The sequence below is a fragment of the Pipistrellus kuhlii genome, unplaced genomic scaffold (genome assembly GCF_014108245.1).
Source record: "Pipistrellus kuhlii isolate mPipKuh1 unplaced genomic scaffold, mPipKuh1.p scaffold_m20_p_2, whole genome shotgun sequence".
In the NCBI taxonomy this organism is placed as follows: Eukaryota; Metazoa; Chordata; class Mammalia; order Chiroptera; family Vespertilionidae; genus Pipistrellus; species Pipistrellus kuhlii.
Genome location: NW_023425515.1, coordinates 166131978 through 166157067, shown reverse-complemented (window position 1 = coordinate 166157067; position 25090 = coordinate 166131978). Strand labels below are relative to the sequence as shown.

The following is a 25090-nucleotide window of genomic DNA, read 5'->3' as shown; positions in this document are numbered from 1 at the left end:
AAACATACACACCCTATTATACAGGAATTTTACTTTTTGGTGCACATAAGCACAAAGAGATGTGTTCAAGAATTTTATAGCAGTACTAGTGGCCTGATGCACAAAATTCATGCATGGCGGGGGGAAGGTAGTTTCCCTCAGCCTAGCCTGTACTCTCTCCAATCAAACATCCCTCTTGCAATCTGGGGCCACTGACTCCTAACTGTTCACCTGCCTGCCTGCCTGATTGCCCCTAACTGCCTCTGCCTGCTTGCCTGATCTTATCCCCAACTGCCCTCCCCTGTTGACCTGGTAGCCCCCCAACTGCCCTCCCCTGCTGGCTTGATCTCACCTCCAACTGCTCTCCCCTACCAGTCTGATCACCCATAACTGCCTCTGCCTGCCTGATTGCCTTTAATTACCCTCCCCTGTTGGCCTGATCTTGAACACAACTGCCCTCCCCTGCCAGCCTGGTTGCCCCCAACTGCCCTCCCCTGCTGGCTTGATTACCCCTAATGGCCTCTGTCCTCCGTCACCATGGCTTTGTCTGGAAAGAATTCAGACATCTGGAAGATGGCCAGTCGACCTATTTTAATGAGCATATTACCCTTTCATTAGTATAGATCACATGTGTCAAACACAAGGCCCGCGGGCCAAATCTGTCCCGCCAGGCCTTGCAATGTGGCCCGCACTGCGCTGTCATCACTGCACTCCACTGCGTTTCCATCACAATGACAGTTTATGACTGTTCAGTAAACCATTCGGCCCGCGATTTAGGCTGGATTTTAGATTTTGGTCCCTTCTCTGATTGAGTTCGACACCCCTAGTATAGATAGATTATATAGGACTAGATGCCCAGTGCATGAAATTTGTGTACTGAGTCGGGGAGGGGGTCCCTCAGCCTTGTCTGCACCCTCTTGCAGTCTGGAAGCCCTTGGGGGATGTCCGACTTACGGCTTAGGCCTGTTCCCCTAAGTCATCAGTTGGGACATCCTTAGCACTGCTGTGGAGGTGGGAGAGGCTCCTGCTACCTCTACACTCGCCAGCTGTGAGCTTGGCTTCTGGCTGAGTGGTGCTCCCCCTGTAGGAGCACACTGACTACCAGGGGGAAACTTCTGTATTGAGCGTCTGCCCCCTGGTGGTCAGTGCATGTCATAACAACTGGTCATCCCCCGTTTGGTAGATTTTCATATTAGCCTTTTATTATATAGGATAAGATTGCTTAAATGGGGTAGGGGGGTGGGGAGGGGAGCCTTTTTCATCAAGAGGAAATGCTCTTGGCAGATAAAAATACATAATCCTTATATCTGGACTGATATCCAGCCATATACACCTCACAGCCAAACCAGTCATTAAAAAATTGAACTGTTGCCCTAACCGGTTTGGCTCAGTGGGTAGAGTGTTGGCCTGCAGCTGAAGGGTCCCAAGTTCGATTCTGCTCAAGGGCATGTACCTTGGTTGTGGGCACATCCCCAATAAGGGGTGTGCAGGATGTTTCTCTCTCATTGATGTTTCTAACTCTCTATCCCTCTCTCTTCCTCTCTGTAAAAAAAAAAAAAATACACACACACACACACACACACACACACACACACACACACACACATATATATATATATATATGTATGTGTGTGTGTGTATATATATTTTTTTAAATTGATCTGGGGAAGTAAACTCTACTGACCCTTGGAACGACATGGCCCTAGCGCAACTATGAACTTGGAGCGGGTGTCTAACGAAGAGAAGTTGAACTTGTGCCGCAAGTATACCTGGGTGGGTTTGCTTTCCTGCCTTTTCTCTGGTTGGTCAACATCTTCTGGTTCTTCCGAGAGGCCTTCCTTATCCCGCCATACACAGAGCAGAGCCAAATCAAAGGCTATGTCTGGCGCTCTGCCGTGGGCTTCCTTTTTTGGGTGATTATACTCACCACCTGGATCACCATCTTCCAGATCTACCGGCCCCGTTGGAGCGCCCTTGGGGACTACCTCTCCTTCACCATACCTCTGGGTACCCCCTGACAAATTCTTCAGCACAGGCCTGGGACCTGATCATTCTTCCAGGATGGGCTCCTGTACTCCGAGCCCACTTTCAAGTACCCCTAATACTATTCCCATCTCTTGTGTCCTCTGTTGACATACACCAATAAATGACCTTAATTCTAAAACAAAAAAATTGAACTGATTTCTTACACTTTACACCAAACAGCTATTGCCCTTAAAACCCCTCCTCAGCCCCCACCTTAGGTTCTGCTTTCACAGTTCACCCAGATTAGGTTCTGATTGATTGGTTTCTATGCCAGTCAGCTTCAAAAGCTCTGCCTCCTAGGAAGCCATTGGCTCCTGTCACTTCATCCAGATTTGGTTCTGATTGATGGGCTTCTATGCCAGTCAGTGTCAAAAGCTCCACCTTCTAGGAAGCCATTGGCTCTTCACACTTCACCCAGATTTGGTTCTGATTGGTTTGTTTCTATGCCAGTTAGCATTTCTGGGCCTATCAATGGACCTGATCAGAGAGGCGGGGCTGATCAGCAGCCCCAGGGGAAGCCCAAGAGAAAGAGAGGCAAGGCTGCTGGCCAGGCCTGGAGTGAAAGAGAGAGGCAAGTGCTGATCAACAGTTGCCATGGAGGCTACAGATCAGACCCTGTTTCTCTCTCCAGGTAAGCCAGCACTGACTTCCAGTTGGTGGAGCCTTCAGTCATTTTGGATGTTACGGACCCTGGGTTTTTATATATTAGGATATGTTCCTCTGGAGAAAATTGTGTGACTCCTGAAAGGGTAATTGTGGACATATCTTGGAAGGGGAAGCATGACTATTAGCATGCATTGAGCTGAGCTAACAGTGGTTTCAAATCCTAAGGGCAGTTGATTTCATCGATGAGAGAGAAACATCGATTAACTGCCTCCTGCACACCCCTTGTTGGGGATGTGCCCACAACCAAGGTACATGCCCTTGAGCAGAATCGAACTTGGGACCCTTCAGCTAACAGTGGTTTCAAATCCTAAGGGGTGATACATGGACTTCCACCTCAAAATCCCAAGATGGCTGCTGCAGCTTCAAGCACCACCCCCTCACAGTGTGTTTTCTAACGTGAGAAGTCATGGAGGTGGCTGAGACAGTGGAAGTGAAAGAGAGCTATTTGTGAGTACTTATCTCCTTCTTTTAGGGAGAGAGAATGTCCCCAGCTGACTCTTCCTTAGAACTCCCTGGGTCGCATGTCATCCCTGAGTGCAGAGGAGGCTGGGAGTATAAGCACTTGGGGAAAAGGCAAGAGAAAAAGGTGATAGGAACAGTCATTGGGTAGCCAAGCAGTAATGTTTGCCATAGGGAATGTCCCAGGTATTCTTCATGTGTTAGTTTCATATTGCTGCTGCCACAAATTACCACAGACTAGTGGTTAAAACAACACACAGATCTGGAGGTCACATGTCCAAAATAGGTAGAATCAAGGTGTCAGTGTGGCTGTGTTCCTTTTGGAAGCTCTGGGGGGAAACCCAGTTCCAGCTTCTGCAAGCTGCCTTCCTCCATGACTTAAGGCCCCTTCCAGAGCATCTGACTCTGGCTCCCACTTCCGTCCTCACATCTTCTTCTCTGGTCTAAACTTTTGCTCCCTCTTCCAATTTTTTTAAAAAATATATATTTTATTGATTTTTTTTACAGAGAGGAAGAGAGAGGGATAGTTAGAAACATCGATGAGAGAGAATCATTGACCAGCTGCCTCCCACACCCCCCTCCCCGCACTGGGGGTGTGCTTGCAACCAAGATACGTGCCTCTGACCGGAATCGAACCTGAGACCTTTCAGTCCGCAGGCCAGCGCTCTATCCACTGAGCCAAACCGGTCTCGGCACTCTTCCAATTTTTAATAATCCTCCTGATTACTGTGAGTCCACCAGGATAATCCAGCACAATCTCCTTGTCTAATCACATCTGCAAAGCACCCTTTCCATGTAAGGTAACATAGTCACAGGTTCTGGGGATCAGGATGTAGACACCTGTGGGGATCCATTATTCAGCCTACCACATCCCACATGGATCCTTGCAAACCTCTTCTGAACACAGACTAATGGCTCTTGGAGGAAGGCTGGAAACTAAATGAAACTGGCAGACTCACCAGACACTTGATGCATCTACATACTTAAACGTCAGTGGTTAACATTCAAAAGGTTAGCTCAGGCCATTGTCCACCTCAGAAAGTTCTCCACCCAGTTCTTGAGAGGAGATACACAAAATAAATTGGGATTGGGGAGTAGGGAGGAGTAGGGGGGGGGTAGTTGGGGGGGATTGTCATTCCTGGGTTGAGGGAAATACTGGTTTTTAGACTATCCAACAGCGCCCCCCAGTGCCCAGAAACCAAAAGAGGAAAGGAAATGCTAATACTTGGCCAAATGCAGAATATTTAACCCAATGGGTTCAGCTTTGCTGTGCCTCAGAATTAGGAGGCAAGGGTGCCCAAGCCCTAACCTCAGAGATTCAGATCCAAATGATCTAAGGCTGGGCCCAGACATAAGCAGCTTAACCCCCCAAGTGATTGTCTGTTCAGCTGAAACCCCTGAGTTCAGCCTAGCAATAAGTATGGTCTGAAAGGCTACTAGATCCTGGGTTTTTGAAAATAAATATGAGGGGGCTCCTCCTCTCAAATAGCTTCCAGTCTAGATAGACTATAAGAGCTGGAAGAGATGTTGGCCACAACTAACTGTGTGATGTAAAGCAAATTACCAAATCTCTCTGTGCCTGATTCCTCATCTGTAGGAATGAAGGTAATAAGAGTTCCTGCCTTACAGAGTTGTTAAGAGAGTTAAATGATATAATAATGTTCATAATGCACTTAGTAGGGTGTCTGGCACACAAGTATTAGGAGTTCCTAGCAAGTGCCAGGGACATAAAATGCATGATCCACTTGCTGCCACCCCGATTCCTCAGGGAAGAAATAGCTTATCTGAATGACCTTTCCTACTGCATGTGCACAGAGCTCTGAATTCTTCTCAGTCTACTTCTCCACTAGGCGGGGAGGTGGAGATCCAAGGTGCCGTGCAAATTCCCTCTACATTTTTATTTAAGGAAACTGAGGCTCAGGGAGGCCAGGTTCATTGGATGAGCCAATGCAGAACTGGGAGGAGAATCTAAATTTTCAGGGAGTAGTTACTAAAGGATCCTTGCCTGGCACGATCAATGTGAAGTTCTCTGAGATATACCAGATACCATCAAACCATTAGCAAATGGCAGGTGTTAGGGCTCTGTTAGGGAGAGTGGTTTTAATCCCTGGGTGTGCTGTAGCATATAGCAGAAACACCTGACACGTTAGGCAGGGTACCTTGAAGAGAAATAAGTTATAAGCATTAAAGTTACGCTTTTATGCTTATAAGTTACTTCTGTGCATATGGCTTTTAAGCAGTCACCAGTTTGCTGGGCTCTCTCTAACTCAGCTACAGCCTGCCATGCTCGCAGGCTCCTTCTGCTCAGGGCTCCTGGCTATTCTTGTCCTCTCGCCCTGCTGTTTCCTGGGTGTTGTGACCTCAGAGTTCCTTTGTGGGCCAGACACCCAATCACACTCAGGGATTAAAACCACTCTCACTAACAGAGTCCTGACACCTGTCGTTTGCTAATGGTTTGATTGTATCTGATGTATCGCAGATAACCTCAAGTTGATCCTGCCAGGCAAGGATTTTTTTTTTATTTTTTTTTTAGCCCCATGGTATAGATTTAAAAACTGAGGCTTCAAGAAGTTTAGTGTTTAGCCCAAGCTGAAGTTACTAAGAAGCAAAAGAGGATTCAAAGCCAGGGCTGATTCCAAAGAGCTTAACCATTGCAGCATACCTTTTAGCTTTACATATCCACAGCTTCATGAAGCAGATTCATTACACGGAAAGGGGGCTTTGCAGATGTGATTAGACAGGGAGATTGTGCTGGATTATCCTGGTGGACATGCTCCTAAAGTCCCAGTGCTTCCCCCTCCATCATAACATTTACTATGTTACTTTGAATCTGTCCTGCCCACTTAAGGATCTCTCCCATAAGTCTCAGATCCTTCAGCAACTACCCCCTGGCACGCACACATGCGTGGCATACACACCTTCTCTACCTGTATCCTACTCATCTTTCATTTTTATGCTTATAAATTACTTATCCTCAAGGTACCGTGCCTAACCTGTCAGGTGTTTCTGCTATATGCACCAGAATCAGCCTGGATTTCCCTTGTCTTAACAATTGTCAAAATATATGGAATATGTCTTCTGATTACAGTGCAATTAATCTAATTATTGTAAGTCCTCATAATATGTGAAAATTAAGAAACTGACAAATACTGCAGGATCTCACTTATATGTGGAATCGAAAATAGTCAAATTCATAGTAACAGAGAGTAAAGTGGTAGTTACCCGGGGCTGGCAGAAGGGCAAATGGAGAGATGTTGGTCAAAAGGCACAAACTTTCATTTAAAGGATGAATACATTCTGGAGTCCTAGTGTACAGCATGGTGACTCTAGTTAATAAGGATGTACTAAATACTTTAAATTTGCCAAGACTCTAAAGTGTTCTCACTCCACACGCATAAAAATAGTAGCTATGAGCTTAGCTGGTTTGGCTCAGTAGATAGAGCATCAGCCTTTGGACTGAAGGGTTCCAAGTTCGATTCGGTCAGGGGCACATACACAGGTTGTGGGCTCCATCCCCAGTGTGGGGGTATGCAGGAAGCAGCCTATCAATGATTCTCTCCCATCATTGATGTTTCTAACTCTCTCTCCCTCTCCCTTTTCTCTGAAATTAATAAAAATATATTTTAAAAAAAGAAAATCCTTAGTACATAGAATTCATAGATGGAATGATTTCAATCTTTAAAAAAAAATAAAAATAGTTATGTGAGGTGACAGGTATTCTAACTAGCTTAATTTAGTAATCATTTCACAATGCATGCATATATCAAAACATGATGTACACCTAAAGTACAATTTTTATTTTTTCAATGATTCCTCAATAAAGCTGGGAGGCAGAAAAGAAACACTAAGCCGAAACCGGTTTGGCTCAGTGGATAGAGCGTCAATCTGAGGACTGATAGGTCCCAGGTTAGGTTCCAATCAAGGGCATGTACCTGGGTTGCGGGCACATCCCCAGTAGGAGGTGTGCCAGAGGCAGCTGATCGATGATTCTCTCTCATCGATGTTTCTAACTTTCTATCCCACTCCTTTCTTCTCTGTAAAAAATCAATAAAATACATATTTTTTTTAAAAAGAAACATTAAGTTTTTCTTAGTAATAACCACTGCCATTTATTGATCTTTATGCCAGGCACTCAGTATACTAACTACTATATATATAGATGCACATAAAGCATATGTAATCTCATTTAATAATTACTCCAAGCCTCTTGAGTTATTATTATCACCTATGGAAGACAGGGGTGGGAGGCAGCAGAGAATGAGTTCAGAGAGGTTAAGTGACTTGCTTAAAACTATGCAGTTATATATGTGGCAAAACCAGAATCTGGACCAGTTCTGGAGTTTGTGGACCCTCAGCTATATGGCTTGGAGCAGCTCAAATTACCCTCACTGCCTTGTTCAAGAGCCAGCACCCCCACCCCCCACCCACCAGAACTAATGCAAGCCTGGAAAGTGGCCGTCCCTCCTCTTCCTACTGTGGGTTCAAACTACTAGAAAAGTTACCAGGTTGTGAATGGTTAATGGGACTCAGTCATCAGAAGTTGTTGATGAATAACCAAGTATTCTCAAAAATTGGCATGAAAGAGATCACATGTTGAAGATAGTGAAAGACAAGGTGTTTGGGGGCTTGTTCTCAGTTCAAAAACTTGAGAAGGAACTGCTGAAGCAAATAAAGTAAGACCCATCAGACCCTACCTATGCATTCACCTCCCATTCGAATCTGGGCTCGATGGGAAATGAGATGGTTTTGTTCCTTGCTGTCTCTCCAGAACCTGGAAAAGTTCCTGACGTGAAGTAGGTGCTCAAGAAAACCACTGCTAAATGAGTGCGTGGACTCAACATTACCCCAGATCATGGCCGCACAGGAATGGGGGTAGAGATCGTGGGTGACCCACAATCACCATTAAAAGTTGTCCAAATATGGCACAAAAAATTGTTTAATATAAATTTAAAAGGTCAGCTGAAACCGGTTTGGCTCAGTGGATAGAGCATATGCCTGTGGACTGAAAGGTCCCAGGTTTGATTCCAGTCAAGGGCATGTACATTAGTTGCAGGCACATCCCCAGTGGGGGGTGTGCAGGAGGCGGCTGATTGGTGATTCTCTCTCATCGATGTTTCTAACTCTCTATCCCTCTCTCTTCCTCTCTGTAAAAACTCAATAAAATATATATATATATATTTTTTTTAAAAAATTTAAAAGGTCAAAATTACATATACTTTTTAGGAACAATTTTATCCCTTTTCCTTGTATCCTCCCCATCAAGATAATGAAAATGGTTCAGTATAAACAATTTTCACAATATCTTCTCACATCATTCCTAACCATAACAATAATATGATATACAATATACATGTAATTGATGCACAATATGTCGCCTCAGTTGATGAAAAACAGCTGACAGGTTGCTACCATGTTTTTTGGTGAAAGGGCCAGATTTTCAGAGAAAGGACAGAGGAGCAAGAGTGTGTAGCAAAGAGGCCGGGAGGGGGCTCAGAAGAAGGAACCGAGAGTGGCGCGGAGATGGGGCTGCAGGCAGAGAAGGGAATTTCCGGCAGGTGGCCGTTTAGGAAAGGTTTCGGGGTGGGGGTGGGGTTGTCTAGGAGGAGGGCAGGTGGAGCATTCTCATTAGTTCCCCAGGACCCAGCCACTCTGCTCTGCTGCTCTGCCTCCCGTGGGCTAATTTGTGGCTTTTTAATTTTTTCCCCTAAATGCTCTGACTTATTTTTATTTTGAATTGTGGTTATTCTGCAAAAACAATTCATCTACCCCTTTCTTTCATTATGTAAAACAAACCAATGAGCTCAAGAATGCAAAGGAGCTAAGAGCAGGTCTCGCCTGAAGGATGTCAGGGAAAGGGAGATGGCCATCTGATGGTTAGTGCAGCCTGTCTACATTTGATTAAACCACCTCTGGAAGCTCCATTCAGTCCTGACAGTAGATGACAATGAACATGCTACAGAGTCCAGGAAGTGACACTTTATCACAGCTGTGCTCATGTCCACAAGAGGGCAGCAGTGCATATGGCCAGAACCAAAATCCTTCTACTAGCATTAAAGGACAGGAATGGTAAGATCCAGAGTCAGAGAGCCAAGGGTCAATACACTTACACACACTCACATGCACACACATGTACATATGCATACACATATATGTATGAACACACGCTCAGGTTACAGATGGGGCACTGAGCCCAGAAAGGACTCGCCTATGCTCTCACAGAGCCAGACCTGCTTCCCTGCATCAGCGGTTCTGTATGAAGCTTCTGGTAATGCCATGCCGGGTCCCACCAAACCCAGTGGTCAGACTCTCCGGGGGGGGGGGGCTCAGACATCAGCAGTGTTTAAAGCACCCTAGGGTGAAGGAGCCCTGCTCATTGCTGCCTCTTGATACAATGGATGCAAAAGAAAGAAAATGTGAGTCTTGACACTAAATGGAAAAAAAGGCAAAGGAATAGGCATTATATTGAGCAAATGTATATGAAACAGTATATAATTCAAAGTCCCAGCAGAAAGCTGATGTCTCCCTCAAATTGGGTGAGCTAAGGCGTTAATAAAGGAATTACAAAAGTATCACCAGGGAGTGGAGAAACCACACACACACACACACACACACACACACACACACACACACAAAACAAAAACATAAAAAACAGTGGGAATACCTATAGAGACGTTTGTACCTGGGTCAAAGGCAGAGGGAATGGTTATCAGAACCTAGAGACAAAGCAGGCCACTAGGACCGGCCTCCTGAATGGAGCTGTGGCTCTCAGACAAGGCCGCCGAGGGAGACACTCTCCAGACCCACTCCCCTCGCCCTCAGAGCTCCTGCCAGTGGTTTCCGCTGAGCAGAACTCAACTGAAGCCAAAAGGCAAGGAGAGGGTCCCAGAGGTAAGCTTCTGGGATGGAGAGCAGATCTGGAGGTCAAGCAATCCCCACACCTGCAAGCACCTGAAGCCGAAGGAGCAGTACTCCTACAGACAGACACTGTTGGATGTAACACATTTTGATTTGGAATCTCTGTGGATGAGGAACAGATAATTCTTTGCTGGCTTGAATACAGTCTAGGGAGTGTCACTTCTAGGAAAACAAGAATAGGGTTTTAGCTGGAAAAAAAAAAAAAGAGGGATTTCTAAACAGTCTTGCTTCTTTCTCTCTCATATAGCAGTCAGCAACTTTTCTTAGAATTGAACAACAATAAAAAGTTTCCATCAAATTGCAAAACAATAGGGTTGTGAACTTCCTAGCTGGAACTATAGGATCTCCTTTCTGAGGCTTAGAAAAAATTTAAATGTTTCTTATATTTATTATTCAATATCTGCCTTTTCACAGAAGCATCATAAATTATGTCAGTTTTAAGGTAGTGCCCTTATTTACCATCTTACTGTGGGAAAGCACACATACAGAGAAGTTACACCATTCTCTGGAGGTCAGCAACAGAGCAGGGGAGAGAGGACAAGGCCAGGCCCTTTGAGGTCACACCTCTGACCTCCTAGGCCCCTGCAATAGAGTGTTTACTGACCCTGGAGGTGGGGTCAAGGGTTCCCAGTTAAGAGCTGAGTTCATGCTCTAACATGACCTCATGGGTGGCCTTGGGTCAGCCACTTCCTTCTTTGGGCTTCAGTTTCCCAGATCATAAATGAGAGCGTTGGATTAAAATTATAGTATACAAACATTTTTAGCAGGAAATCTTTTCCCAAATAAATCTTACATGGCAACCAACCCTATAATAGATCTAATGTCTCTGTTCATTTAAAGCAGCTTCCTCACCACGCTGTCACTGAAGCGTCGCAGGGAATTCTGGAGAACTTTTCAAAGTCCGTCCAGGTCTGTGTTCTGTGAAATATCAGTCCCGTGACATAGGCATTCAGGGGAACCTCTTTCCCCCAAATCTAACACACTTAATCAGCAAAGCTCAACAGATTCCTTTAGTGCAGCGACACTAAAGAGCCTTTACTGCACTAACTTCTTGTCACATTCCGAGCTGGAGATGGAATACCAGTCCATAGTTGGGGGAGCGGTCATCTAGACAAGTGTTTCTCAATCTGTGTTACCCAATCCACAGTCAGAAATACAATTTACGACCCAACACACACGCATGCGCATGCACACATACACAGAAACAAACATTTCACAAGACAATATTTATCTTTACCACACTCTGATACTGTCTAGTCCGCTTTATTTCCTTCTTTCAAACGTGCAAATTATGTTTACGAGCATACAGGAGCTGGGACAGAGTGGCTCAGTGGTTGAGCATTGACCTAAGAATCAGGAGGTCACAGTTCGATTCCCTGTGAGGGCACATGTTGGGTTGCAGCTCCATCCCCAATCTGTGGTGTGCAGGAGGCATCCAATCAATGATTCTCTCTCATCATTGATGTTTTTCTCTCTCTCTCCTTCTCTCTCTCTCTCTCTCTCTCTCTCTCTCTCTCTCTCTCTCTCTCTCTCCCTCCTTACCTCTTTCCCTCCCTCCCTCCCCTTTCTTTCTGTAATCAATAATAAAATATACATATATATTTTAAAAAGAGCATACATGAATATGTCTGTGTGTATCACTGGATCATGACGGAAAATTAGTTTCTCACTGAAGGCTGTAGTCAAAATTGTTTGAAAACTACTGTCTTGGCAACTCAGCTCCATGACTCCAGCCGTGCAGGGTGCTTGCTTCTAGGTCTTAGTGACACACATTAACTGATCCTTTTTAGGGCTTAAAACATGGAGCCTCTGTACCTCTTCTCACAGCTGAGTTGGGCCCGAGACTGTGGACTGAAGGAATGAAGAACGCTGGCACTGCCCTTGTCTGGGAGGTACAGCTCAGGGACACAGAGGGAGTTTGTCTCAAAGGCTGCCAATCCCACCTCATTCACAGGCGATAAATTCATCTCGCCTCCCTGGCCTGCAGGCATCCCTCTCAGCCTGCGGGCCTGCCAGCCGCTTCTACAAGGGGATAGTGTCAGATCTGGGCAGCTCTCCCTGCCTGGTGCAATGGGCATTCAGGTCGCCTGTGAGAATCGGAAATGAAGTCACAAGTATCAGTTGAAAAACAACATTCCAGACCCCCCCTCCCCCCATAACCCTATGTGCTCCCTGTTCCCATCCTCACCCTCAAGGGGACCCAGAAACATATCTTGCGATGTACATCAATCGTGGGAAAGGGCGCTGGCTAGCCTGGCCATTATGTATGTGAAGGTCACCAGAGGTCATCACTCTCCACTCCCTCATCCCATCTCCTTATCTCTTATGCTGCAAGCACTGCCTTTCCAGTTGGCCACCCTGAACAACAGGATCAGGACAGGAGGAAGGACAGGAAAAAATACTAGCTTGTCCCAGGCAGCACTCTGAGTATCTTACATCATAATCTTAGGATATTCCCCTTTTTATATGGATGAGGAAAATGAGGCTTAGAGAGGTTGTCTAGTTTCTAAGTTCAAAACCTACCAAGCCACGAGGAAGAGGAAGGTACCAGGAATAGCAGATCAAACTTGTGTGAGTCCAGGGATGCCTCAGGCTTAGGCACAAAGGCCAGCCAGCTGCCCACAGAATGAAGACCCAGGGAGTCTATGTGTGGACAGTTGAATATAGGCACAATGTGAGCTTGGGAACTGAACACTAATGGTGGTAACATGCTGTTGGGCACTCATTTTTCAACCACACAGACTCAGGATTCTTTTTTTTTTTTTTTTTATTGACAAATTTTTAGAGCATTTATAGGCTTAGAGTAAAATTTAACAGTAGTACAAAGTTCCCATATACCCCTGCCCTCCACCAATCTCCCAACCCCCACAACTTACCTCGTCCACTTCATCAATATTCCCCATCATAGTGGTACATATGTTGCAATTGATGAACTTATATTGACCCATCATTATCACATAAAGTCTATAGTTTATATGAAGGTTCATGTTAGTGTTGTACATTTGGTGGGTTTTGACAAATATTATATATAATGACATGAATTCACCACTATAGTATCAGAATAGTTTCACTGGCCTAAAGTCTTTCTACCTATTTGTCCTTCCCTTCTTGCCCCTGAATCCTTAATGACCACCAATATTTTTAGTAATGAAGTTGCATATGTTTTAAACTCTCCAAAAGCAACTATCCAGACCCAGATGTTTTCACTGGACAATTCTAACAAATGCTTAAAGAAGAATTAACAGTAGTTCTACACAACCAGACAAAGACAATACCAAAAAAAAAAAAGAGAAAAAACTACATACCAATATTCATCATGAATACAATGTAAAAATCCTTAACAAATTATTAGTAAATATAATTTAGTAACATATAAAAAAGAATTATATACCTTGACCAAGTAAAATTTATTCTAGAAAGGCAAGGTTGGTTCAATACTCAAAAATCTACTTTGTTAGGCTAAAGAAGAAAAATCACATGATCATATCAATCAAGAAAAAAAATATTTTTACAAAATTCAACATTTCTTCATGATAAAAAAACAAAACAAAAGATACCCTTTCAGAAAACTAGGAATAGAAGAAAACTTCATATCAAGAGAAACTTAAAAAACCTGCAGCTAACATTATACTTTATGGTGAAATGATGTACACTCTTACCACTCTTATTCAACACTAGAGGCCCGGTGCATGAATTTGTGCACCAGTGGGGGTCACTAGTCCTGGCCTGCGGATCGGGCCGAAACTGGATCCCCCAAGGGGTCCCGGATTGCGAGAGGGTGCAGGCCAGGCCAAAGGACCCCACCAGTGCATGATCAGTGCTTGGGAGGGATACAGGAGGTTGGCCAACCAAGGAGGGACAGTGGGAGGCTCCGGGGCATGTCCACCTCAGTCCTGATCAGCTGGACCCTAGCACCAAGCTAACCTACCAGTCAGAGTGTCTGCCCCCTGGTGGTCAGTGCATGTCATAGCGAGCAGTTGGGCAGCTTTAACATATCATTAGCATGTTACACTTTGATTGGTGGAATGTCCAACCAGCCAACCAGACACTTAGAATATTAGGTTTTTATTATATAAGATCATGCTGAAAATTTTAGCCAGTGTAATAAGAGGGAGAGGGGAGGGAAATAAAAGGCTTATAGATAGAAAAGCAAGAAGCAAAACTGTTGCCATTCACAGATGTCATAATTGTCTAAGTAGAAAATCTCAAGGAACCATCAAAAGACTTATTATTTTTATTTTTAAAAAATATATTTTATTGATTTTTTTTTACAGAGAGGAAGGGAGAGGGACAGAGAGTTAGAAACATTGACAAGAGAGAAACATTGATCAGCTGCCTCTTGCACACTTCCCACTGGGGATGTGCCGCAACCAAGGTACATGCCCTTGACCAGAATCAAACTGGGACCCTTTAGTCCGCAGGCTGATATTCTATCCATTGAGCCAAACTGGTTAGGGCAACCAAAAGACTTTTCAAAACTAGAACTAAAATGTGAGTTCAGGAAGGTCATAAAACATAAGAAAATATACCAAAATCATATATATTTGTATAAACTAGCAAGTTTAAAATATAATTCTATTTATAATCACTCAGAAAATGAAACATTTAGGTTTAAATCTAACAAAACATGCCTAAGACTTGTATTCTGATCATTAAAAAATGATGATGAAAGAAAACTATAGAAAGACACAATGTTCATGATTGAAAAACATACAGATGTCAGTTCTTCACAAATTGATCTATAAATTTAATATGATTCTTATTTAAGACTTTTTTTGTGAATTTAGAGAAGTTTAATTATAAAATTTGTATGGAAAAGCAAAAGAGCTACCTAGAAAAACTAAAATTTAAAAAAATAGAATAATATGAGAGGAATCAGACTACTGACTTATTTTATAGCTACAATAATCAAGACTGTGTGATGTTGGCAGAGGGATGGATACATAGATCAATAGAACAAAATAAAGAAGACAAAAATAGATGCATATAAATACACCCAAATGCCAAAGTCATCCACAGAGAAAAAATAGTCTTTTCAACACGTGGTGCTGGAGTAATTAAACACCCAAAGGTAGTGGGGGAATGAACCCCAAACCAAGTCTCAAAAATTTTATTAAAAATTTAAATCATAAATAGATTGAAGATTTTAATATAAAACGTTAAGCTATAAAACTTGAGGTGACAGAACATAGAAGAAAATCTTGAAGATTCATAAAAGAAAAAAATGGGTAAATGTACCTTATCAATTTTAAAAACGTCTGCTATGTGAAAGACCCTGTGAAGAAGGCGAAAAGACAAACTCCAGATTGGGAGAAAATGTTTGAACCACATTGTCTCACAAAGGGCTAGAATGTACAAACAATGCTCAAAAATTAAGTCAATTAGTAAGTGGCAAAAAGATATGTAGAGCTCTGACCAGTTTGGCTCAGTGGATAGAGTGTCGGCCTGCGAATTGAAGGGTCCCAAGTTTGATTCCAGTCAAGGGCATGTACCTTGGTTTCAGGCACATTCCCAGTAGGGGCTGTTCAGGAGGCAGCTGATCCACACTTCTCTGATTAATGTTTCTAACTCTCTATCCCTCTCCATTTCTTTCTGTAAAAAATCAATAAAATATATATTTTTAAAAAGATATGTAGAAATAGTCCACTGAATATTTCATAGAAGAGGAAATAATAAGCATAACCTATATAATAAGTAGGTAATATGCAAATTAACCATCACTCCAATACACAAGATGGCCATCCCCATGTGAACACAAGATGGCTGCCAATAGGGCCAGAAGGGAAGCAGTTAGGTGTCGATCAGACAGGCAGGGGAGTGGTTAGGGGGTGATCAGGATGGCAGGCAGAAGCAGTTAGGGGGAATCAGGCAGGCAGACAGGTGATCGGTTGGGAGCCAGCAATCCTGGATTGTGAAAGGGATGTTCTGGATTGGAGAGGGTGCAGGCTGGGCAGGGGAATCCCTTCCTGCAGCCCCCATGCACAAATTTCATGCACTGGGTCTCTAGTGAAAATATAAATAAGCATATGAAAAGATAATGAACATCATTAGCTATGAGATGCAAATTAAATGCACAGTGAGATATTTCTTCAAATCTATTTGAATGCTAAAATTAAAAAATAGTGATAACACCAATGCTGGTAAAGACTTGGGGAAACTGGCTCACGTCACATAAAATTGGTCAGAATGTAAAATAGTACATTCACTCTGAAAAACAGTTCAGCCATTTTTAAAAAATTAAACACAAAACTATTCCCAGGGATTAGTTTTGTGTTTAATTTATTCTAGAAAAATGAAAATTTGTGCTCATGTAGAAACCTATATACACATGTGTTGTTGTTTTTTGTTTGTTTGTTTTTAATATATTTTCTTGGTTTTTTACAGAGAGGAAGAGAGAGGGATAGAGAGCTAGAAACATCGATGAGATTGTAACATCGACCAGCTGCCTCCTGCACACCCCCTACCGGGGATGTGCCTACAATCAATGTACATGCCCTTGACCAGAATCGAACCTGTGACCCCTCAGTCAACAGATCAATGCTCTCCACTGAGCCAAACCGGCTTCGGCTATACATATGTGTGTTTTTTTGTTTGTTTGTTTTTAGCAGCTTTACTTGTAATAGTAAAAAATTAGAAACAACCCAGATGTCATTCCAAATGTTCTCCAGATGCCACCAGTGCCATAGTAATGACCTTCCGTATGCCGTGTCTTCCTGTCCGCACCTGAGAGCTTGGCAGGCCCTGCTGGATGCCTGCCCGTAGTCCATCCTCGCCTTCTAAGGTTACTTCAATGAATGAGACAGACGTGACCCCTGCCATCATAGAATCACAGTTTTGCGAGAGAGACAAGTAAACCAATATATGTAATTGCCCTCTCTAGTAATGGGTTGTTGTTATAAACCCCTATTTATAACTGTTATTATAACCCAGAAAGATGCCAAACTCAGTTGCTGGCTTCACCATTTTGTACAGAGGACCCTAATATTGTTTTATGTTTTTATGTAAAACTCATCACAAAATTTTCCAAAGGATGAGGTGATAGCCCCAGCAATTCTAATTAAATCTGTCTGATTTAATTAGAAATCCGAATGCTGCTGAGGTTCCCTGATCAGTGGAGCAAGAAACAGTTTTCCCAATTTAATTATTTTTGCAAAAAGCCTAACTTTTCACCTTCTTTTTGGATCCTTGTTTTAGTGAGTCCATAGAATAAGTTTATTAAGGGCCCACACACCAGAGTCAGATAATTCGTTTCCCCACTTCCTCACAGTAAGTAAGCTTTACTTCACTTCCTTAAGCCTCAGTTTCCTCTCCTCTACAAAATGACTTTATGAAAGTACCCACCTAATAAGGAAATTGTAGAGATTAAATGAAATAAATATCAAAGCACTCAGCACTAAGTGCATAGCATAGCAATTTCTCTATTCTTTACATGATAATTTAAATTAGCCCAGCTGGTTCTTAGAAGTACAAATCAAAGAGTGCAAACATTTCTAAATCTTGAAACATACTACAAAATTATTTTCTAAGAGTAGCTGGGCTAATCTACATGCCCACCAGCTGTGTAGAGAATATCTGTTTTTTGCTGGCTTTGTGTGCTCTAATTTTAAAGTCTTTGTAATTTGATAGATAAAAATGTACATATTCCTCTCCTTTGTGTTTGATGATCAGCAAGACTGAATGATTTTTGTAAATGTCTGTTAGCTGTTTACATTTCCCTCTCAGTGGATTGTTGATTAATATTCTTTACCTATACTATATAACAATCAGATTCTTAATTTTTTTAAAAATATATTTTATTGATTTTTTTACAGAGAGGAAAAGAGAGGGATAGAGAGAAACACTGATGAGAGAGAATCATCGATCAGCTGCCTCTTGCACATCCCCTACTGAGGATGTGCCCGCAAACAAGGAACATGCCCTTGACCAAAATTGAACCTGGGACCTTTCCGTCTGCAGGCCGACGCTCTATCCACTGAGCCAAACCGGTTTTGGCCAGGGTCCTACTTTTTTATTGATTTGTAGGAATTCTTTATATATTAAGGATGTAAATTCTTTGTTGGCAGTGCGAAATTTAATAAATATGTTTGGGAGGGGTGAGAGCAGCTCTAATGCTTTGTCACCAGAATGGCGAGTGATGTTCATGCATTGATGTCTGTGACCTTCAAGTCTTTTTATTCTTTATGGGTGGCAGGGCTACCATTTCTTTATTTTTACTTTTATTTTTTATTTTTACTTTTTAACTACCTATACATAATTTCCATCCTTCCTAGCCCTGAAGATACAACTTCTGCTCACTATTTCTAGGGTGGATATAGTGGCTCCTGCTGGTGCCTCTCTTCCTGCCCAGTGAACCTGGGTATTGCTGACTAACTTCTGCCTGCCTCTTCTAGACAGGATTGCCCTGGACCAAACAAGAACACACTCACCAGAGAGACAGCGTCATGCCCTCCTCCACCCCACCTGTTCACAAACCTCAGCCAATAACTGGCTGGCATTTGGGCACAAAAGGCCCACTCCCTTCCTCTGCTATGAGACTAGCCCTGTGGCACAATCTGTGCTACAGAGCTTCCCTCCCTCTCCTCCCTTCCTTCCCCCACACCTCTCCCCCCTGGAGTAGTCTGGGGCCCACGCTCCTGCTCAGTCTCTCTCCCCTGCCTTGGGCCACTTCCCTCTCTCCACTTCTCATCTCAGGCTCTGCTTCCAGGGATCCCAACCTCAGGCATCGGCTTTTCCAGGAATAAACATTTCTGTTTGTACCTGTTCCCCCAATCATTCTGAGTCATGGTTGTTTTTTTCTTGTTTGTTTGTTTTTTGTGGTCACTCTGAGTATGTAACTACTCGCTTTTCCTGATGGCCGAGTAAAGCAAGTGGCGAGTGGTTTCAGAAGCTTGTCCAAGGTCATCCAGTACGTTGGTTAATATTTACTGAGATCCCTGAGGCAAAGTAACCTGAATGTGAACTTTTGGCCAATGGCAACTGGAACCATTGCTTGGCTCATGGTCCTGATGCACTGAAATCTCACATCTCCGTGCCAACCAACCCCATGGTTATCGCCTTCTGACAGGAAAATGATTATACCAGCCCAGCAGCTCCAATACAGAAGGTAATGAAAACATCTCACCCAGCAGCCCAAGAGGCTTGGACACACCTGCACCATCATATACAGTTAGAACTGGAGAATCGCCTAGCGTTCAGATGGGAAACCGGGCCCAGAAAAGGAAAATTGCTTATGGTAGTAATGCCATTGCAGGCCATTCTGGTACGGGGGAAATAGGGGTCTAACCATAAGTCCTTTGCCATTAATTCTTCCATGATCTTCTAATCTAGCAGCCCCCTTTCTCTTCCTTCTGTTATGGAAAAAAAAAAACCACATTGAAACCTGTAAAGAATTTTTGTGAGTTTATTTGAGCCACACTGTCAACATATGCCAGGAAGCAGAACCTCAATGAATTGAGATAATGCTCCAAAGTAGGGGTGTCGAACTCAATCAGAGAAGGGGCCAAAATCTAAAATCCAGCCTAAATCGCGGGCCAAGTGGTTTACTGAACAGTCATAAACTGTCATTGTGATGGAAACGCAGCGGAGTGCAGTGATGACAGCGCGGTGCGGGCCACATTGCAAGGCCTGGCGGGACGGATTTGGCCCTCGGGCCTTGTGTTTGACACATGTGCTCCAAAGAATGGCAGGTTACATTTCTATTTATACATTGCAATCAAAGGAGGGACATAGGTGGGTTACATGGAATTTATTGGTGATGGATTACCGTAAGGAGGCAGGAAAAAGCAAAGCGGTGAGAAAACCCTGGGACTGGATAAAAAGTAAAGTGACGGACACATACTTAGGTGGGTGCATAAACAATCAACGTAATAATGAAGAAATTTGAGGCATCTGTCCTGGCTGCCACCACATTTGGTTGTGCCCCAGGGGCTCCAGAAAAAGGGAAGTTACAAGTTAACCAGCCATCTCACAGATACGTTATCTTATAGGCAAAAAGGCTAATGGGCTCAGTAAAGAAGATCTAAATTGATCTTTGTCAGGGAAAATATCAGGCCTAGGACATAACTACCCACTATAACAAGTTTGTAGTTAAATATTTAATTTTCAAACCATCTTTTGTGGTTACTTTAGGTCTCTGAGTTTGCAAGACTGCCATGCAGGCCTTCCCTGAGCTTGTCAGGTTAGCATGTGGCTCCTTTCTTCCACACTTCCTTGCTCCCCAAGTTTCAGCCCAGGGCTGGTTGGCCAGAAAGAGGCTCTTCTCCACCTCCTCACCACCTCTCGCCCCTCCCTCGCCCGCCTCCTTGGGTCCTGCACCACGGTCTAGCTCTGCTGGAGAAATGGCACAGGCAGGCTGGTTTGTAGGCTCCCTGTCAGCTGACCTGGAGTTTGATAGGCGTCTAACTTGTAGTTGGCTCTCCCTCTTTATGCCCATCATTGCCTCGCCTCTAACACACATTCTCTGAACAGCTTTTTTGAGAAAACAGAGGCAACAATGTGCGCACCCCTCAGCTCTCTCTCCTATTGCAAGAGAATTTACATCTGCACCCAGATTCTTCTTCCTTTCTGGCCCTTTTCCTTGTTACCCCATCAGCCCCTGCTCCCTAGAGGCCCAAGCCCTTAAGATACATTCTGTATTCTCTCCAGCATTCTCTCTATTTTCAACATGCCTATGCACTTGCTCAAGTTCCTCCCATCCTAAAAACAAGCCAACCAACAAAATGCACTCTTGCTTAAAAACCCTTCACTCAAGAGTCAGTGGCCCAGAGGCCTGAGTAGGTCAGAGTGGTCCTTGCCTAGTCCCTGTCTCCTCCCCACCTCTGCAGCTCCTGCTCCCCACCTCAGACTTGCTCTTCTGGTCATTCCCTTGCTTGGAGTTTCCTGTGCGCATTAGGCCAGTGGTCGGGAAACTCGTTAGTCAACAGGGCCAAACATCAACAATACGACGATTGAAATTTTTTCTGAGAGCCAAATTTTTTAAACTTAAACTATCTAAGGTAGGTACATTGTTATTAACTTAATTAGGGTACCCCTAAGCTGGCCTTTGCTAAAAACTCAAGGGGCCAAAGAGCCGCATGTAGCTCGCCAGCCGCAGTTTGCAGACCACTGCACTAGGCTATTTCTTGTCTGACAGTTGTTGTCAATGCAGAAGGCTTTCTCTGCTACAGCCTTCCTCTGCTGCCTTCTCTCTTGGTTCAGCTGCTTTTTCCTTCGGGAAGCCTGTGTGATAGCCTATGTCCCTCAACTGCCACGCTAAGTGGAGCTCCTCTGCCTGAGCTTTCTGCTGTATGGACCACCACCAACCCACTTACTGAATCAGCAAAACTTCATCCCTGCCTGTCGGGCCACAGCTGTGATTTACGACTGTTTGTATTGATCATTTAGCTGTATAAGTGTACCCTAACTTCCCTACCTATTTGCCTCCTACTTTGAGTGTTTCTGATTATAAAATATATTTTAAAGGACATCTTTAGCTAGAGATGTTTGCCCCGGCACCCCCACTAACTACCTTTTTTACTTCTACCTTGAACAGTTTTTGTTTTCTTAATCTTCTCTGTGCCTTATTTTCCTCAACTGTTAAATGGGGATTAATAATTCTCACCTCAGCCTGGCCAGTGTGGCTCAGTGGTTGAGCGTCAACCTAGGAACCAGTAGGTCACACTTTGATTCCTGGTCAGAGCACATGCCCGGGTTGCAGGCTTGTTCCCCAGTGTAGACAGCTGATCAATGATTCTCATCATTAAGGTTTCTCTCTCTCCCTCCCTGCCGCCCCCCTTCCTCTCTGAAATAAATAAAAATATATTTTTAAAAAATTCTTACTTCATACGGTTTCTGAGAGGATCAAATGAGATAAAAAATGCAATGTGTTTAGAATGGAGTTTTGTTGGGTTGTGGTTGTGATTGCTGGTTTATTATTATCAAGATTTTCTCCCTGCTTTGACATTTCCTCTGCCCATCAGGCTGTTATCTTGACTTGAATATCCCACAAGCAACTCAAATACATGATATGCAAGATTCTATTAGTATCATCAAACACTACCTCCCCTTCTATTGTATCATCCACTAACCTCCTGCTGTGTCCATCTTTCAATCACTGCCAGTGCCAAACTCCTCTCCCAAGTAAAGCCCAGGAGATGCCACCCATCCCAAGTTCCTTGAGTTAAGGAGGTTCCCAGGGCATAGGGCTGTGTTTAAAAACTGGTAATGTTGCCAAAACCGGTTTGGCTCAGTGGTAGAGCGTCGGTCTGCAGACTGAAAGGTCCCAGGTTTGATTCCAGTCAAGGGCATATACATTGGTTGCGGGCACATCCCCGGTAGGGGGTGTGCAAAAGGCAGCTGGTTGATGTTTCTCTCTCATCGATGTTTCTAGCTCTCTATTTCTCTCCCTTCCTCCTCTCTCTAAAATATCAATAAAATATATTTAAAAACTGGTAATGTTCCAGGAGAACCAGGCCAAGCGGATCACCATGGGGCCTAACGTCTGAGAACTCAACCTCCTGAATCCATTTTCCCCATTCATTCCACTGCCAATGATAATGCCTTACCTAGTACTCCCTGCCTCCTGCCTGTGATTTCCTTGCATCCACTTTTGCCTGTCACCTCCCCTAGGGCTACTAGAGTGACCTACTGAAGTCTGATGGCATCCTTCTCGTACTAAGATTCTTCAGTGTCTCCCCACTGTCTTCCCATTAGTCCCAGCTCTTTGGCAACAATGAAATTCTATTTGGCAAAACTCAACTGATAGACCCCTGTTTATAAGCATCTTTACATTATTTTATAATTTCCTATTTTATAAGCACTCCTTTTACATAAAATGATAGTCCCAAGTGCAATATTGGCCTAGTACTAATCTCTGTTGGCAAAATACAATGATAAGTGCTAGGATTGGGTTTGGTTTGTCTCCCTCAAGTGAGATGGAAGAGGAATATATATGTGGGCCAGAAAGAAACCAGAAAAATAGAGGAAATGAAACTGGGTGGAGGCAGAAGGCTCTGTGTCTAGAACGTCATTCTAAGCTGTAGCATCTGCCCTGGGCCATTTTCAGAACCACTGCTGAGTTTATGAAAGGATCGGTGTGCGTGGGTTGTTTCTGGAATTTGATGGAAGGTTCTGGGCTTTGCCTCTGCATTGACTCTACAAAGCAGTAAGTAGAGGAAGAGGTCAGAACCAGAGAGAAAGCATGTAATCAGAGGTCATGGAATTCACACTTAGGTCAAGGCTACCCACCCTTTCCAGGAATGGAGAGGCCCAGCTGGTATCTAAGTTGCACAATCCCCTTATGAAAGACATTTTCACCTCTGCAGGTCCTGGTTTGGATTCAGGTGTCACAATCCTCAATCCATCTGCAGCCTAGAGACCAGAGGACAGCAATCTGTCTTCAGGAAGGATCAGGCCTCAACAGAACGTGGCCCTGTCTAACTGATTCTAAAGGAAGCCTGTGGTGGCTGCTGCTTTCACCTCTGCACTCTGCTAGGCCTGCCCTTCTCCTTGTACTTGTCAACATGTAACTATCTTGTGTATCATCCTGAGATTTCATCACCAAGGATCCCTATCACTTCTCTCCTCTCTTCCTCTTCGTATCCAGATTTTGAAAGATATTATTGACCGAACTACAATTACTCACAGTTCATCAATTTTCCCATATTTTGGCAACCAGAAACTTGTACAGTTGTCAAGCAAGACTGCAGATTTGCTTGAGATACCAGAATTACTGCTGAACTGATACAACTTCAGGTCAAAGCAAAGAAGCTTTATAGTTTAAGAATAGCTAATGTGCCGAAACCGGTTTGGCTCAGTGGATAGAGCATTGGCCTGCGGACTCAACGGTCCCGGGTTCGATTCCGATCAAGGGGATGTATCTTGGTTGCGGGCACATCCCCAGTTAGGGATGTGCAGGAGGCAGCTGATTGATGTTTCTTTCCCATTGATGTTTCTAACTCTCTATCCCTCTCTCTTCCTCTCTCTAAAAAAAATCAATAAAATATATTATTTAAAAAAAAAAAAAAAAAAGAATAGCTAATGTGTACAGAAATCTCCCCATGTGCCTGGCAGTGATACACTGAGGCAGGCATTTTTTTATTTATTGATTTTTTACAGAGAGGAAGGGAGAGAGATAGAGAGTTAGAAACATCGATGAGAGAGAAACATTGACCAGCTGCCTCTTGCACACACACCCATTGGGGATGTGCCCACAATCAATGTACATGCCCTTGAACGGAATCGAACCTGGGACCTTTCAGTCCGCAGACTGATGCTCTACCACTGAACCAAACCAGCTTCAGCTGAGGCAGGCATTATTATTAACTACACCCGACAGACAAGAAAGCTGAAGAAATTAGCTTGCCCAGTATCACTGAGCAAGTAGGTCACAAAGCTGGGATTCAGACTCGGGTGATCTGATAACAGAGCCCAAGCTCTTATCTCTTTAACTATTGCCAAGTAAATTAACACACAGGTAAAATACACAACTTCCACCGTGTTTTGTGAATTATAGCACAGATTTGGAGCCCTTCTATTGCTGTGAGTCCTCAAATTCCAGGTGAGGAAACACAGTAGTCAGTAAATCTGTCTCAAGATATTGAATAGTAATGATTTTTTCTGTGTTAGTGTTTTCCAAGAGCTAGTTTTACCAATTAGCAGACACTGGGTCCTGCCCAAACATTTTGGACAGAACATTTGGGTGTGGACCACATGTCCTGTGAGAATTTTGCCATTTAAATCTAGTTTTTTTGTGTGTGTATGTTTTTTTTTAAAAAAAATCTATCTCCTTTTTTAAAAACTTGGTTCAATATTCTTCTTGTCTTTTAAAATAAATACAACATTTCAATTGCTCTGCCCAAAAAATATAAAGCAGCTCCATATACTATCATTTGCATAACTCTAATCACTTCTGATTCTTATGGGTAGCCATGAATCCATTTTCTCTAACTTTGCAAAGTATATATATATATATATACTCTTTGGGTGCTATTTTGCATTCCATCCTTTTTACTAAATATGGTTTCAGATGCTCTCTCTTGACACAATTCACGTATTCATCATTTGGAGT

General features: G+C 43.4%; 1 pseudogene; it reads left to right on the top strand.

The window, feature by feature from the left end:
- The first annotated feature begins 1677 nt into the window (after window positions 1-1677).
- Window positions 1678-2139, top strand: LOC118723591 (annotated as a pseudogene).
- Window positions 2140-25090: the final 22951 nt, after the last annotated feature.